Consider the following 18,381-nt stretch of genomic DNA (forward strand, 5'->3'; position numbering starts at 1 on the left):
AATAATAGCAATAATGAAATAGTGTAGTTAGTGCTCCATTTTCAATTTCGCGGAAAATGGTAGACCACGGGAAGTAATATACTTTCACTTGGTTATTATGAGGTTTAGGGTATATTTACACCAATGCAACTTATAGATAGCTGTTCAGTAGTCATAGTTATTAGTGAAAAGCCAAAAGCAAGCTCTTTTCTTAAAAAGTACATCACACAATCGCTTCCATCATTGTTGATGTACTGTTAAAGACGTTCGCCGAAATTCTTCATTACGTTCTCAGACATTTCTTGTGGGATCGCTTCTGTCTCTTCCTGGGTTGAGGCTTTCAATTTATCGGTATTGTGGAGTTACTCTGAAAAGACTTTACTCTGAGGATGACCCCACAGAAAAAATCTGGGGCTGCAAGATCAGCTGATCTCGCCGGCCATGGGATATCACGAATCGTGAGAGTAATCAATGCGGAAAGTGACGCTTCAGTGTAATCACTGAATTACCTACGTATGAGCTGCGGCACCATCTTGCTAACACGATATTGCGTTTGGATGGAAATGTACCTGTAGGTGCGGAATGAAGAAATTGACACTCACTGTCTGGCTACTGTTATCTTCAAGAACATATGGTCCAATGATTCCGATGGACTTTCTCAATAGTACACCAGACGACGATCTGTGGGCTGCCGTGGACCTTTAAATCAATGAGTTGTGGCTTGTGACGGAGTAATATCGGAAGTTTTTTCCTATTGAGAACCGTTCAGATGAAATTTTGCCCCAATGAGGCATCACAACATTTGGCAGAATGAGTCATCTTGGTCAGTTCTATCCAGTAATGTTGTGGAAAAATGCGTCTACTCATTTTATCTTCCGGTCGTAGCTGTTGAGCTACTTGCCGCTTACTAGGACGGAACTTTAAAAATTGTTTAACATTCCTCTGCAAAGACGTGCGATGGATTTGTAAAATTTCTGGAATGGTGACGGAAAAATCATTGTGCGATTCGCTACAGAACTGCATGAACTCGTCGGATATTTTACAGTGTTGGAACTGTCATTTCAGTTCCATTATGGTTCACAATGGTCACATAAACCATCTCACGCCATTGTTTTAAACGACCCGGATATCGTATTTCTTTCTGGAACACGGAAATGGTGAGGTCTTCCACTATGCTTTGTGCTTTGGACAGCTGCAATGCTTTGCACACGACACAACTCATTCATTGCCTCAGTACACACCTGCGCTGACCAACGCTCCATGCTGAACTGAATGGCATACTATGTGGGTCCGATTAGAAACCGTAGATGGCGCGAGCACATCTAGGTCTACAGTTCTGCAAGGGAGCCAATAAGCAAAGCACACATTTTTGTCTCGACCAGTTTCGGTTCCAAATGCGAAATTTGTTGTAGGCTTCAAAATGGTATCAGCGGAGGTTCTTTCCCGGCATAGTCATTGAGTTTTTGGCGGAAAACCAGACCATCGCAGTTATTCGTAGGGGCTTACAGAACGTCTACGGAGACCTGGCAATGAACAAAGACACGGTGAGTCATTGGGCGACTCGCGGTCGCGTTCTCGCTTCCCGAGCACGAGGTCCCGGGTTCGATTCACGGCTGGATCAGGGATTTTCACCTGTCTCGAGATGACTGGGAGTTTGTGTTGTCCTCATTTAATCATCATTCATGAAAGTGGCGAGACTGGACTGAGCAAAGGATCGGAATTTGTACTGGTGCTGATAACAGCGCAGTTGAGAGCCCCAGAAACCAAACATCATCGTCGGGCGAGGGGTCTGTCATCATCCCAACAAGGCGTGCAAATCTGTCCGATCTCCCGTATGCTGGGCGTCGGTCAACCGCCCACAGCCGTGATCCTGCAATGCTGGAACGTGCGGACACTCTCATTCGAGGTGATCAGCGGATTACAATCAAATACCTCGGTGCTGAGATGGACTTGCCAGAGCTGGCACAGTCATCTACCAATTGGAGTACTCAAAGGGTGTGCCCGCTGGATTCCTCGCCGCCAAACAGAAGTCCATAAAGAGCAGCGAAGGTCCATCTTTTGTAGAACTGCTTGTGTGTTACGATGCTGATCGTGACAATTTTTTGTGGAACATCATCACAGTCGATGAAACATGGGTTCATTACTTCGAACCTGGAACGAAAGGGAAATCCATGGAATGGCGTCTTACTACCTCTCCTCCGAAGAAAAAGTTCAAAGTCGCACAGTCAGCCGATAAAGTCATGGCGACGCCTTCTGGGACTCTGAAGGAATTATTTTTTGTTTGATGTCCTCCTTCACGGTACAACGATCAACTCTTAAATGTATTATTCTAGCCTCAGGTAACTGAAGAAACAACTTTTAAGTGTTCGTCGCCACTGAAAGGTAAACGAACTTCTCCTACTCCAGGACAATGGAAGGCCTCAAGTAAGTCTGCACACACGAGAGAAGCTCACAGACTTCGTTAGACTGTTCTTCCTCATCCAGTCTGCAGCCTGGATCGCACATCTTCCGACTTCCATCTGTTTGACTCAATGAAGGACGCACTCCGTAGCAGTGCGTGGATGATGGGGAGTTTACTGATGCAACACAATGCTGTCTCCGACATCGACCAATAGAGTGGTACCCTGCGGACACACACACACCCTCCCAGGAAGGTAGCTAAGGCCCTCACATTGAACGGACATTGTGTTGAAAAACTGGGTTTTGTAGCCAAAAGAGTGGGGAATAATGTGGTGTATGGGAACCCTTAAAAAAACAACGAACCTGCCTGCAGAGAGAAAAATGCTTCATTATTTATTTAACGCACTTTGTATTATTTCCCGTGGGCTACACTACATTTGTCTTGGGTTCACACCCAGTTTAGTCGAGTTGAAGGTGCGTTCTGTGTGCTACAGAGTTGGATGGACGCAGTGAGATATTATAGGCCTTTTGGGAAACCCTCTGGCTTGAACTCTTCGTTACTGACTCTTAACAGAGGGCAAATGCATGTAACTGCTGAGACACAGTTGTATCAGCAAGAGAGCACAACAATTTCGGAGTTCCCTCCCATCGCGGCGCGGGCTTCGTGATTCGTTTCGCCTTGTTTAACCACTCGGCGCACGGGTCGGCCCCCGACAATGGCAAGCTCCAGCATTGGGGCTGTATCTTCGGGAGGAGCCATGTCGCTCGCTCCTCACCCCTCTTCACCCTAGCGCGGAATTTCGGAGCGGAAAATCTGCTCTGCAGGGGTTTGCGCTGTCCCCCAGATTGGAACGCCGCTAGCCCGACAAGCGGCGCTGGAGAGGGGAGGAGGGAGGGGGGAGGGCGAGTGAGTTACGTAGCGAGCGTCCTCTCCTCTGAACTTTATACTGCTGGTGCATTCGCTCAGCGCCAGTGTCCGCTTAGAGCCTAATCATTTGTTTGCGTCACTGGTGCGCAACTCGTTTGGCCACTGATGCTGCTGTGTAATTCCAGTGGCACAGACGAAACTGCGGACAGTGGCGATCTTCGCTGTATCTGTCCTTGCACCGGCACGAGATTTAACTGTACTCTGTACTTAACCATCCCCTCGCCGCACCGTGAGTAACGTATGCCCTGACTGCTGAAATTGCAACTCTATCGAGGCGTCATTCAACAAACGTCAAATTAGCATTGTGAAAATTAGGGATGGCGGTTATAGCTGAAACAATGGGTTTCCTGTTATATCGTTTTTCATTCCTCGCAAATTTAACCTGACTGTTAAAACTGCACAAAATAACCGGTTTCTGAAAGAACCGATTTTCGGTTATTTTATTCCTGTTATTTCCTGTAATAAAAGCAATAATCATACAAAAATTGGAAAAAATTTGACTCTCTCAGTTTCAACGTACTCAGAATCAAAATGTAGGAGTAAACAGGCAAATAAGAGACCTTAGTACGTCCCCCGTTCACTGCTTTTTTCGAAAAGTGACGAGTGGCTGAATGCTACAAAAGAATCATGACTATTCTGCTGTAGTTTCTAAATTTCTGAAACTCTGCCCAAAAATCATTTTAATCGGGGATCAGATCACTGTTCGGGCATTATCAATAGTCAGTGCTAAAAGGTGAAAACTGAAGTTGTAGATCTGTTTTTCGTATTAATTTGTCCGTTCCCAAGGACTACAAGCAAACAAAGGCGTATTATGTAGACATAGCCAGCAGATCAGCTACTTCCCATTTTTATTGTATACTGACAATAAATTGTTGTTAAGTGTTTAATTTCTTACTGTTACCGTAACTTCTTTCCTCTTTTATTATTTCGCAGAAGTGCCAGACTAGTCTTTAATCCTTTAAAAGCAAATGAAACACTGTACTTCATTTCTACTTCACTTCGTAAAAATATTTGCTGTCATTCTGTAATACAGTGACTGTTCTGTGACGATAGCGAGGAATTATCGTATAGACCTGGTGGGGGCAAGTCCCGTACAGTGCACGTAAGCGTACCTTAAGCCACGACACACGGCAACGGGGGACATTATTGTCTCAGCAATGCTGTACCAATTCTTACATACTGTGTTTATTGCTCGTTTCTGTCGGCATTATTATACAACTGTTATTGTTATACAACTATCGTTTTTCCCATTTTCCATATAAAGCAATATTTCAAACCAATATAAATTTTAAGAATAAAAATTATTCCTTTTTTAAAAAGGTTTATTTAAAAACGGAAAAATTCAGCACTGCTGCTTTGACTAATCGATATTACGGTTTTTTACGAGGTGAAAAAGAAAGAACAGCTGTTATACCAAAAAATACCGATTATTCAAAACTAAAACACCGGTATCGGTTTTAAACGGTCGGTTTCTGTCATCCCTACCTAAATCACGGAACTGAATACAAGGTAGCGAATGAGGCATGTTAGGTGCTGTATAAGGAACAGTGTCTACACAACGTTATAAAAAACGTCACTTTTATTTAAACACTGAATTGCTACGCAAAATCCGAACCGCGCTGCTGCTGCTCCGGTCGCAGGTTCGAATCCTACCTCGGGCACGGATGTGTGTGATGTCCTTAGGTTAGTTAGGTTTAAGTAGTTCTAAGTCTAGGGGACTGATGACCACAGAAGTTGAGTCCCATAGTGCTCAGAGCCATTTGAACCAACCAAAGTGCTTAGAGCCATTTTTGGTACGCAAAAGCAACAAGAATTATTCTCAAAAATTAGCGGTCGTTGAAGAAAGTCACTTGCTAATTTGTACGGCAACACATAAAGGAGCACGCGGTACGAGTTGGTCACTGTACAAAGTCTCCACATTCTCCCAGGTTTCTAAAGGAAGGGCAGGGATTAATCGTCTCTCACGGGAAATATCGACGGGCAAGATCAGGAACGCGCGTTAACAGCGGTAACGGCTGACTCGTACGGCACCCACGTGGGCATAAAACGCACGTCGATTCGTATGTTTGCGGCACGAACTTTCAGTTACTCACGAGGTTCCACAGCGGGCGTGGAGACGCAGCGGCGAGGGCGAGTCCTACACACGTGTAACTACCTGGCGTGTTCGTCACGACGCGGGCGCAGGGCCGAAGAGATGCTGACGCCACGAGAAGAGCCTGACAGGGAGCGAAGCTACGCTGGAGGAAGCCTCGCTAGAAACCAAACTACACTACTGGCTATTAATATAGCTACACCACGAAGATGACGTGCTACAGACGCGAAATTTAACCGACAGGAAGAAGATGCTGTGATATGCAAATGATTAGCTTTTCAGAGCATTCACACAAGGCTGGCGCCGGTGGCGACACCTACAACGTGCTGACATCAGGAATGTTTCCAACCGATTTCTCAGACACAAACAGCAGTTGACCGGCGTTGCCTGATGAAACATTGTTGTGATGCCTCGTGTAAGGGGGAGAAATGCGTACCATCACGTTTCCGACTTTGATAAAGGTCGGATTGTAGCCTATCGCGATTGCGGTTTATCGTATTGCGACATTGCTGCTCGCGTTGGTCGAGATCCAATGACTGCTAGCGCAATATGGAATCGGTGGGTTCAGGAGGGTAATACGGAACGCCGTGCTGGATTTCAACGGTCTAGTGTCACTAGCAGTCGAGATGAGAGGCATCTTATCCGCATGGCTGTAACGGACCGTGCAGCCACGTATCGGTCCCTGAGTCAACAGATGGGGACGTTTGCAAGACAACAACCATCTGCACGAACAGTTCGACGACGTTTGCAGCAGCATGGACTATCAGCTCGGAGACCATGGCTGCGGTTACCCTTGACGCTGCGTCACAGACAGGAGCGCCTACGATGGTGTACTCAACAACGAACCTGGATGCACGAATGGCAAAACATTTTTTCGGATGAATCCAGGTTCTGTTTACAGCATCATGATGGTCGCATCCGTGTTTGGCGACATCGCGGTGAACGCACATTGGAAGCGTGTATTCGTCATCGCCATATTGGCGTATCACCCGGCGTGATGGTATGGGGTGCCATTGGTTACACGTATCGGTCACCTCTTGTTCGCAACGACGGCACTTTGAACAGAGGATGTTACATTTCAGATGTGTTACGACCCGTGGCTCTACCCCTCATTCGATCCCTGCGAAACCCTACATTTCAGCAGGATAATGCACGACCGCATGTTGCAGGTTCTGTAGTGACCTTCATTCAGCCGGTAACAAGCAACCGTAATATCCAGGTGTCCGGATACATGGCAGAATAGACAGTTTTTGGCTGAAGTCGACGCGCGAAGGAAAAGCTCGCTGGCTTAACAGACCGTTCTACGAGTATGTGGGACCGCTTGGACCGATGCGCGGCTAAGGGCCGCGACAGTGTGAACTCCACTGCATGGGAGGTTCTACGTCTAGGGGACTGATGACCTCAGACCTTAAGTCCCATAGTGCTTAGAGCCACTTCAACCCTTTTGAGCTGTCGGAAGAGCAGACGCTCGTTCTCTGGCCGAAACTACTCATCCCGAGCTGTTCCTCAGGATATCAACCTCGAGCCACGACTTCACTCGCAACGGCTGTGCGGTGAGACATTACTGGCGGTGACATTCCTCTGCTCACAAAATATTAAGTTGGTGGGTAAGTTCGTAGCATTTTTGTTTTGTGTGTTGGTATTTCGGCTGCTGTGGCTTTGTTTATCGATTGTAGTTTTTTATTTGTAGTTGACTGTTGTTTTTTGAGTTTACATACTGTAATTTTGTCATCTGTAGATGGTGAGTGGAGCTGTGAACGCTAGAAAATGGAGTGCCAAGTGGAGAAGGCGGAACATTTCCGATATATTGTTCTGTTTGAGTTCAATAGAGGTCTTACAGCAGCGGAGGCAGCCAGAAAAATTTGTGCCAAATGTGGGGAAAATGCCATTTGACAGAGCACGGCAAGAAAATGGGTTTTACGTTTCAAAGAGCATCGTTTTAACATTAGTGACCCTCCAAGTTCAGGAAAATCTTCGGGGTTTGATGAAGATCGCTTAAACGCCATAATTCACAATGATCCACGTCAGTGACTCGACATCTGGCATCCACTGTCATGCGACATTTGCAGGCAACGGGGAAGGTTCAAAAATCGGGTATATGGTTATCGCATGCTCTACGCCAAAATCACAAAAATCTGCGGGTGGCCATATGTGTGTTTTTGCTTCCTCGTCATCAATTGGCTCGCGATCATTTCTATCGTGTATCGTTACTGGTGACGAGAAATTGTCTTATACTAACATGAGCAAAATAAGGGAATGGTTTAACCCAAACAAAGAACGAACTCAACTTACGAAGGTATGCGCGCATCTACAAAAGATAATGTAGTGCATTGTGGTACTATACGACAAATTGCTTCCCCGAAGTGTAACCATCACCGCTGACATCTACTGTCAACAACTGCGACTTCTTTCAGACGCTGTCCAAGAACAACGACCAGGAAGACTGCGTGATGTGATGGTACTCCACGATAACGCCCGCCCTCATTCTACTACAGTCTTCTTTATTCGTGTCAGAGGTACACTAAAATGAACACATATACAATACATACAAAGAAAACTATACAGTATTCACCCAGAATTGGGCAACTTTGATAGCATTGGTGCTGCAGACGTTAAAAAGTCCTTCGTGCTACAGCTGGTTGGGCATAAGTTACATTCGAAGAGATGCCAGGTTGTCGGCAGTTCATCGTATTCGCACAGTGTTGTGTTGGAATTTGGCAGTTGGAAGTTCCATTTAAGGAGATTGTCCCTCGATCTTGCGACTTCGGTCCTTAGTCTGTTCAAGGACTTCCAGATGACCCACTTCTCCATGTGTCCAGGTTGCAGGGATTCTTGTGGTGTCATCCAGTTAGACAGGTGATGGCATCTTTCCTTCCACTTGGTGAGTCGGGTAGCCGCAGCTGATCCTTCTAAGGGCGGTGAAGTTGTTTGAAACTCTTCCTGGACTTCAGTCTTGTCTTGGCAGGTTGATGTCCAAAGAGTGGATGTGAGGTCACTGTATTCTTCTCGATGTTAGCGGCGATCTCTCTTCTGATGTCACGTGGAGCAATCCCAGCGAGACATTAAACTTTGTCCATGAGGGTTGGCCTTAGGCAGCCTGTAACAATCCAACAGCTGTCATTTAAGGCTACATCAACCTTCTTTGCATGTACTGAATTTTACCAGACTGGGCTAGCGTACTTTCCTGCAGAATAGCATAAGGCAAGAGCTCTTGTTCTTAATGTTTGTGGATGTGTACCCCAGTGCGATCCCGCCCCCGCGTAGGTACTTGGAATACATTTTCCAGTACTGAACCGAGCATCAGCATTCCAGAGGTACATAGGCCTTTCTTAAGGCTTAAGTTAACTATTCTGCTACAGAGACAGAACACGCTATACAGGGGATGGGTTGGGAAGTCATTCTGTGCCCTCCTTATTCACCTGATCTCGAGCCTTCAGAGTTTCAACTTTTTCGCTCTCTATCGAACAACCTTGAAGGAATATCCTTTCCGGATGTAAATGCGTGGGAACATATATCGACCAGTTCTTCGCCTCAAAACATGTGATTCCTGCAGTCACGGAATCTAAAAATTATCGCAGGATGGTACTGACTGTAGAAACATGGAAAACAAAAAATATAGCGGCGTACAGCACGTGTGATGAATGCTGAATTTTTATATGTGCGTTATGTCTATTGCAAAACAAATTTCGTTTACATTCATATTCAGCTCTCGGTCATCATACACTTTAGCTGCTTACCACGCATATCGAAGCATGTCATAGACTATTAATACAGGCAACTGAAGGTGTACGATTGACTGAATTCTTATGCAATATTCTCTAGAAGTTATCTCTCTGTTTTGTTCGATGATGTGCACACAGTTTAACAGTCATTCCATAAGGTTGTCGCCAGCATGTAAAAGTAAAGCTGCACTTGTGAAGCTTCCCACCAATATAATACCACTAAATATTTATTGTGCTGGTAGAGCTGAGTTGTGTATGAGATGGTTCAGATGTGAGAAACTATCGATCTCCGGTTGCTACCGTTAGTCTCTAAGGTTTATTACGCCAGGTCTGCTAGTGCTATGTGAAGACTTCGATGTGTGTTAAGCTAAATGATGTACATGTCATGTATATTCTTTTTTTAGAGTTTTGTGTTGCTTATTTATTTTAAATAATTTCTTGTCTGTAGAGGTTTACAATGTTTACGGTTAAAAATTAGCTTGAGGTGGTACAGTCAGGTTATTTACTCTTATATTGTTAATATGTTCATAGCTGTTCATTACGAAATATGATTTATCAAATGAGTACTTGACAACATGTAAGTCACATCGTTGTCTCATTAGTCTGTATGCTGGGCTATTAACTGCATTCACAATAGGCCTGATTAGTGCATTGGTCTTATGAATTTTTTGGCTGTGCTCTGAGTCTAGGGGCTGTGGGATTTATTATAAAAAGACTTGTACTTCATTCTTAGTGAAAAGGAAATTACAGTTGTTGAGGCATTTTCTTATTTTTGCCTAGAGTTTTGGCATGGGTTCAATCTGGATTTCGCGAATGTGGTTGTTTGCCAAGAATTAGTGTATTAGTGTTTTTAGTGTATGATCGTCCTTAAGGATAATAACTGTTGACAAAAGTTTATCAAATTTTACTCACAGGGCATTATGATTTGGCAGTTACTTATTGATAGATTAAACTACATTTATTTTGATATATTTGTTCCTACTGTTTTAGTAGCTATGTGTTTTCATATAATTTTATTAGCTTCGGGGAATAGACTAAGAACAGAGCCAAAGATTCTAAGACCAATACACCAATCATGTCCTGTAGAAGCACTTCATTTAGAACTCTAACATTCTTACTTTTCTTTCGACAACAAAATTTACAAGCAGGACAAAGGACTACAATTGAGAATCCCTCTTACTAGCCTCGCAGGAGAAATACTTATCAACCAAGCAGACAATAAAACTTTGACTCTAGATGATAGCATCACAAGCAAAATTAAGTCATAATGTAATACCGCAGCCACTTTCACCAAGTCGCCGCGAGCCGTAGAGGAGGAAGGGATCGGTCTCCCTGGGGCGAGCCCGTGGGTGCAGTCATTCTGCAAGCACACAGTGGGAAGCCGGGCCGACATCCTCGCCTCGCTCAAGAAGGGACGCGATGCGAAGGGCCCGTCTGACGACGAGAAGCGTGCCGAGAGATCATCGACACCTAAAACCATTAGGATGGAACGCCAAGAACGTACGCGCGAAAGCATCTGAGTTCTTCTGGTCTTGCGGCAGTCATTTTACCTTAGAAAACAGGGATGTGCCGACAATTCCAGCACCCCACAGGCACAGCGTGAAAAAAAGCGCAGTGAATCGGCACAGGGAGGCGTGTGATAGAAACCAGCATTCTTAAGAAGATGTTTTCCTCGACAGTGAGGATATTCCTCGTAAATGACGGACGCCGGCAGATTTTTAGATGGAGCCCAAACATGAGTCTGTCCAGGGCTCAAGCAGAGAGAGCGGCTATAAAGAAGAGTTGAGTAGCTGCACTCCCAACAGCCTCAGAATGCAGGAAAACTTCTTAAGAATGTGAAGTCGTGATGCCAATTCACGAGGCACACTGCAGCCCAGGCCAGACAGAAAATTTCCACTCTGTATGGAGAGGAGTGGCAATGAAACGGCGATCTGTCATTGGGCTGCATTGAAAATTTCGTCCACCAATGACAACGCCGAAAGGAAGAACGTTTCGAAGAGGAGTTGAGCTGGGATGAGAAGCGAAAAGGGGGAGTCTTGGAGACACCGCGGGGGCTGGAGGACATGGGCGTTCTTCGACCCATCGCCAACGTCCGCCTTCCGATGCCATGGTAGCACAGCTTCGCCCACGCAACTGACGGCGGGCAGACAACGTGGAGATCCTACCTGGGACCCGCCGCAAAGCCGCGATTGCTAATGAGGGCACCCGACCCGTGCAGCACTGCTCCGACGCGACGCGCTGCACCGACGCCACACCTGCCGCCGACAGCAGTATACGACGAACGATAACAAGAATGGTGAGACGATTCGTTCCCTCCTCCTTCCCCGTAATAACTGAGTCGTGTCCACGCTCAGTCAAATCGGCCCTGAGATTTATAATATTGTTTTGGTTTGTATAAACAGCACAAAAAATAAATACATTTCTTTCATGTTTTGATCATGTATGCGATCATTTACATTCATACTTGAACCCCTCAATTATGAACCATGTGTGCTTTGTTTCGTTTAATTTCTCGAGTTCACTACAATTTTGGAGCCCAACGTGGGGCGACCTAATTGATAATTTTTATGGTATCAGATGTCACACAATGATATCCCGAGTTGATCACTACAATAATAAATAACGACACACAGCTCCACTCCAGCAGAAGACGTCACTGAACATTACTTTCTTGTCAACTACTGCCCACTCTCTCTCCAAATACCTTATCAGCCACTCCAGCACTGAACACAAATCAAAAAGTTCTATGTTAAACAATGACAAGTACATGTCGAAGAATCGACAGTACTTCAAAAAGGCCAAACTTATACTCACTGTAAAAATGACACACAGTTACAGACAGGCACAGCGAAAAGGCTGTTACATATTAGCTTTTGGCCAAAGCATTTTTCAGGAAATTGAAATGCATATACATGCATCAAAAAAAGTTTTGCGCTTCCTCGGTTCCGAGAGTTCTAGAATCTGTACAGAAAACTGGAATAGAGATCCACATAAACATCATCTCCGCCCTTTATATTGCTCATGAAAACCACGCATTGCATGTTGTAACACCATACAGCGAGACCTTCAGAGGTGGTGGTCCAGAGTGTTGCACACACCGGTACCTCTAATACCCAGCAGAATGTCCTCTTCCATTTATGCATGCCTGTATTCGTCGTGGCATACTGTCCAAAAGTTCATCAAGGCACCGTTGGTCCAGATTGTCCCACTCCTCAACGGCGATTCGGCGTAGATCCCTCAGAGTGGTTGGTGGGTCACGTCGTCCAAAAGCAGCCCTTTTCAATCTATCCCAGGCACGTTCGATAGGCTTCATGTCTGGAGAACATGCTGGCCAACTCTAGTCGAGCGATGTCGTTATCCTGAAGGAAGTCATTCACAAGATGCACACGATGGGGGCGCAAACTTTCGTCCATGAAGACGAATGCCTCGCTAATCTGCTGCTGATATGGTTGCACTATCGGTCGGAGGATGGCATTGACGTATCGTGCAGCCGTTACGGCGCCATCCATGACCACCAGTGGGGTACGTCGGCCACAAATAATGCCTCTCCAAAACAGCAGGGAACTTCCACCTTGCTGCACTCGCTGGACAGTGTGTCTAAGGCGTTCAGCCTGACCGGGTTGCCTCCAAACACGACTCCGACGATGGTCTGGTTGAAGGCTTATGCGACACTCATCGGTGAAGAGAACATGGTGCCAATCCTGAGCTGTCCATTCGGCATGTTGCTGGTCCTATCTGTACTGCGCCGCATGCTGTCGTGCTAGCAACGATGAACCTCACCATGGACGTCGGGAATGAAGTTGCGCATCATGCATCCTATTGCGCACAGTTTGAGTCGTAACACGACGTCCTGTAGCGGTCATTCACTGCAGTAGCAGCCCTTGGTTGGCCTGAGTGAGGCATGTCATCGACAGTTCGTGTCTCTCTGTATCTCCTCCATGTCCGAGCAACATCGCTTTTGTTCCCTCCAAGACCCCTGGAACTTCCCTTGTTGAGAGCCCTTCCTGGCACAATGAGAACGCAATCGAACCGCGGTATTGACCGTCTAGGCATGGTTCAACGGCAGACAACACGATTCATGTACTTCGTTCCTGGTGGAATGACTGCAACTGATCGGCTGTCGGACCCCCTCCGTCTAATAGGCGCTGCTCATGCATGATTATTTACATCTTTGGGTAGGTTTAGTGACATCTCCGAACAGACAAAGGGACTGTGTCTGTGAGAACAATATCATAGGCAACGTTCATCTTCAGGAGTTCTGGGAACCGGGGTGATGCAAAACTTTTTTTGATATGTGTATATTCACACAAGCAAGCACACCTCACACACATATGGCTGTTATCACTGGCCACATATGCCATATTACAAGGGAAACATGTTGAATGGGAGTAACATTCTGGGGCAGGCACAGAAGTAGGAGGGATAGCAGGGTATTGGTGGGAGAAATTGGCACTGCCTAGCAGATATGTAGGAACTAGAGGTGGAATGACAGGGCTAACAGGCACAGTGTCGGAAGGTTGTGGCTGAGAGAGAAGGGGATATAAAATGCTGACTGAAAAGGTGAAACAAACAAGGGGGAAAGACTGTTGCATGAGCTGACAGGGAGCAGCGCACCATGAGGGTGAGGGGAAGCGAATGACAGAAAACAGGGGGAAGAGATAGTTGGGTGGAGGGTGTGGGGACAGTAGGTTATCATAGGTTGTGGCTGGGATCACTTCAGGAGCAGAGAATGTGCTGTAAGGAAAACTCTCATCTGTACAGTTCAGAAAAGCTTGTGGAGGATATGAGTATCCAGATGGCCCAGATTGTGAAACAGCCTTTGAAATCAAGTGTTACATACAGCTGTATGTTGTGCCACAGGATGGTCCACTTTGCTCTTGGCCACTGTTCAGGGGTGGCCATCCATTCTTGTAGACAGCTGGTTGGTAGTCACACCAGTATAGAAAACTGAACAATGTAGCCGAGCTGGTATGTAATAGCAACTTTCACAGGTGACCTGGCGTTTGGTGTAGCAAGATAAATCTGTGAAAGAATTGGAACATTAAGTGATTACCAAACACATGTCCACGATGATGAATGGCCATCGTCAAACTGTGATCAAGAGTAAAGTCGACCATCTTGTTGTGCAACATACAGCTGTACATAACATACTTGATTTCAAAGACTGCTTCACAATTTGTGCCATCAGGATCTTGCCCTCTGCCATCCTCCTTACAATAAAATCTCAGCTTCTGAAGTCATCCCGACCTCAACCTACCATAACCTAATGTCCGCACACCATCCATCCAACTATCTCTGCTCCCTGTGTCCTGTCAGCTCCTCACAATTCACTTCCCTCACTCTCAATGTGTGCTGCTCTCTGCCAGCACATCCAGCAGTCAACTGTCACAGAGATTTAGTTCCAGTGGTATTTGCTATGGCCCAGTTTTCACTCTGCCATTAACTCACAATATCTTCATATATATCTGTTCCCCACTATCTCCAAATGGGCATGTGTACATTGATTATCTTATGTAGATAGACAACAGCAGAGACCTGTATCAGTAGTATAGCAGGGTGGGTGTGAGTGGAGGTAAACATCAGGCACTGTATCACTTCTGGTGATATAATAACACTGCATCTGTTTAGCAGTACGACATCAGTGGCCAAACTGGATGAGATAAGATAGTTCTCAACATCACTGACAAGGACTTATGTTTTAGGTCACATACTTGTTAATAATAAACCTCTAGTTAATTTGTTATATCAATTTTATTATTTCCAAACCAAGAAAATATAGAATTGTTAATAATGAACCTTTAGTTAATTTGTTATTTCAATTTTATTATTTCCAAACCCTGACAATATAGAATTATTGTTTATAACAAACATGAACCTCTCTGCATGATGTACAGATCTCAAATGAAGAAACTTAAGCAACTGAGCTAGATATAAAGGATGATAAGAGGGAGAAGGGTGAGCTCGAATCTTATTGCTCTAAGACTTTTCCACCATTTTAATGTGCTCTCATCAGTCCAGGCGTTTCCCACCAATTTTATATTGTGTGACCGATATTGAGTTACTTCATTGCTTTGTACAATTGCCTAAGGTGTGTGGGGGCTCTACTGGATGTCCTTGAATATTAATTTCGCAATTGCCTAAGATTTAAGGGGCTTGTCGTGTATGACCTTCACCAGTTCTCTGGTTGGGATGGAGGGAAGTGTGCAGTGACCTAGGATCTAAGTCGCCCTTGTGTGAGAGCTGTCACCAGAAGTCCTTATCAGTGGGCCTGAGCTAAGAAAGTTATATCACCCAGTATGCCCACTGATACGCTACTGGTTATCTGTTAGGGTGTTATCACATCACCAGAAGTGATGTGACACCTGATGTTTGCCTATAATTTCACCCATCCTGCTACACTACTCGCTTCTTCGAATGTTCACCAGCTAGTTTGGGCCTTCAAGGGCTTTTTCTTTACGGGTGCATTGTGCGAAGTGAAAAGTGTAGCATTCCTTCCTCACACTACTCAGTAATTTCTGAAAATTGACATATGCATGAACTACCTGCGACAGTTCATAGGATGATTAGATTGACGAGAAAGCAATGATGGGTGCAAGAGGCAGAAATGTTTCAATAACTTAATAAATAATTTCAATTATTTAAAAAGTAAAATTTCATTCGAATGAAATTTCTAATTTTGAGAAGACAGATTGAGCGATCTGTTTTACTTGCTGAAAACATTCTAAAGCCAAAATCGCATATTTATTTAAAAGAACCGGCCATTTGAGCAAGGTACTTCATGTTTTGAAATATTTTGGTTATGACAAACCTTTTATAATGTGCTGTTTTTTAGTCACATGACAACTTGATGTGAGGTGCTACTAAAGATGAACGCGTTTCATATCAAAAAGATTTTTTAAGACCTGAAGATAACAGCAAAGTCTGCCGAAAAAAATAAGAGCGATGTCTGCCGAAAACGGTTGTTTTAAATAAACAAATATGTATGTGATCTTGGCTTTAGAATGTTTTTAGGAAACTGTTATTCGTTTTAGGGCACTCGCCGAATATATCTTGTAGCCTGAGACAGTGTCGGACAAACAGGTGTTGGCTATGGTGCGTATCTCCTTTCCTATAGCTCTTGCCCGGATGACTGCCATTTGTGTGGCCACCGAAAGCTGATGAAAACTTATCTCGAGGTATGAATAAAAAAAGGCTTTCAGGCACAATTTTTCGTGTTTTATTTAGCATACGATACATTTCGGACCCTGTGGGTCCATCTTCAGGTGTAAGTCGTTTTATACATGATTTATTTGTTCTCTTGAATAAGATGAAATGCATATTTCTGTCAGGAAGAGGTTTGATGGTAAGTTACGAACTTTGTAAGTCAGACGCGGAAAATGTGTGAACTAGTGGAAAAAATGAATAGTGTAAACTTACCAAATAATCCAAGAAAAGCGTTTTTAACGTTTAAGCAACAATATAAGTTTTTTCTTCCATCGTTTTCAAGCATATCACTTCATTCAAAAGGAACATTCTCAAGCACATTTTTGTAAACACTTCACAGATGTTTTTGTACATTGTGTGGTCAAAGATGAATTTTTTATAGTGCTAAAGATATAATTACTAAGCAATTGACATATGCAGGAAACAATTGACATATGCAGGAAATAACTTAAGAACAGATCTTTAAAATTACTGAAATAGCTACGGCTTGCAAAATCTGTTTGTTCATTTAACATCGATTTTGGTTTTTTGATTTTGTGGAGGTATATCCCCAGTTGTCCTAACAGATTTACGGTCTTACCGTTGGCTTCATTATGTAATATTACCAAATTTTTTTCTAGATTGTTGATGACATGTTTCTTTATCAATATATGTTGTGCAATAACTGATTTTTCGAAGTGGTTGACCCAGAAAGCATTTAGACGTTCCTGAAAACGGCTTTTGAAGTTTCTGGCTGTTTTCCTTACATAGTAGGCAGGCCAACTGGAGCAAGATACTTTGTACACTCCACTGTTGTTGTATGTTTGTGTATTTAATTTAATGTTATGGATGAGTAAGTTTCCTAATTTATTATTAGTTGAGAATGAAACTGTTACATTTTTTTTTGAAAAGGTTAGCTATTTTTTGTGAAATGGGGCCCAGGTATGGGATACTGTCGAATTTTTTCTCTTTTTTTCACAGTGTTGTCATTGTTTTGTCTTGCTTTTGTGTATTTGTCCGCCTAATTGTCAATTGTTTTGGCTGCGTGGGCATTGCTAATGCCAATACTCTTTATTGTATCTATCTTATTCTAGAGGGTGTTTCCTTCTAGATCAAGAGAGTGTACTATATGTAGCATGGAGCTAAATGCAGCATGTTTCTGTGCGGTGGGATGGCATGATGAGTTGTCCAGTGTTATGTCTGTGTATGTGTGTTTTCTGTGTATGCTGAACTTATGTTTTTGTTCATGGTTGGTGATTATAATGTTCAGGAAATTTATGCTTTTGTTATCCTCATGTTCTGTTGTGAATTTTATGTTTTTGTGGAAGGAATTGAATAATGCTAGTAGTTCTTCGGTCTGATTTTTTGTTCCATCAAACAGAAGCAAGGTATCGTCAACATATCTCCAGTAATATATTATTTTATTTTTGAATCTATTGTTTTCATTATAGAACTTACTTTCCAGATGATTGAGAAATATGTCTGCCAGAAAGTTTGATATGCTACTGCCCATGGAAAGACCCTAATTCTGTTGGTAAACTTTCCCATTGAATGTGAAGTAATTGTGAGACAATATTAGCTGCAACATGTCCATGACTTCTGATACTTCTGCAATTGACATTTTTTATGTTTTATTAAGTTTTCAAAACTCATGTCTATTTTTTTCTTCAGTTGGTACATTTGTAAATAGGATAGTAACATCAAAAGAGGCAAACCTGGTACCTGCAGGAATGTTTATGTCTTTAATCACAAAATACAGCTTATCTTTTCCATCGTTTCCACTATTTCGCACATATTTTCCGCGTCTGAGTTACGAAGTTCGTAACCTAACATCAAAAGCTTTCGTGACAGGAATATGCATTTCGTCTCATTCAAGAGAACAAATAAATCATATAGTAAAACGATTTACACCTGAAAATGGACCCACAGGGTCCGAAATGCATCGTGTACTAAATAAAACATGAAAAATTTTGACTGAAGGCGTTTTTTAATCCATACCTCGAATGTATTGAGTACAGTCACGTTTGAAGCTGCAAAATATGGATAAAATTAAAAGTAAGAATTATCCATTTGTCCCC

Source organism: Schistocerca piceifrons, chromosome 7 (assembly GCF_021461385.2).
Source record: "Schistocerca piceifrons isolate TAMUIC-IGC-003096 chromosome 7, iqSchPice1.1, whole genome shotgun sequence".
In the NCBI taxonomy this organism is placed as follows: domain Eukaryota; kingdom Metazoa; phylum Arthropoda; class Insecta; order Orthoptera; family Acrididae; genus Schistocerca; species Schistocerca piceifrons.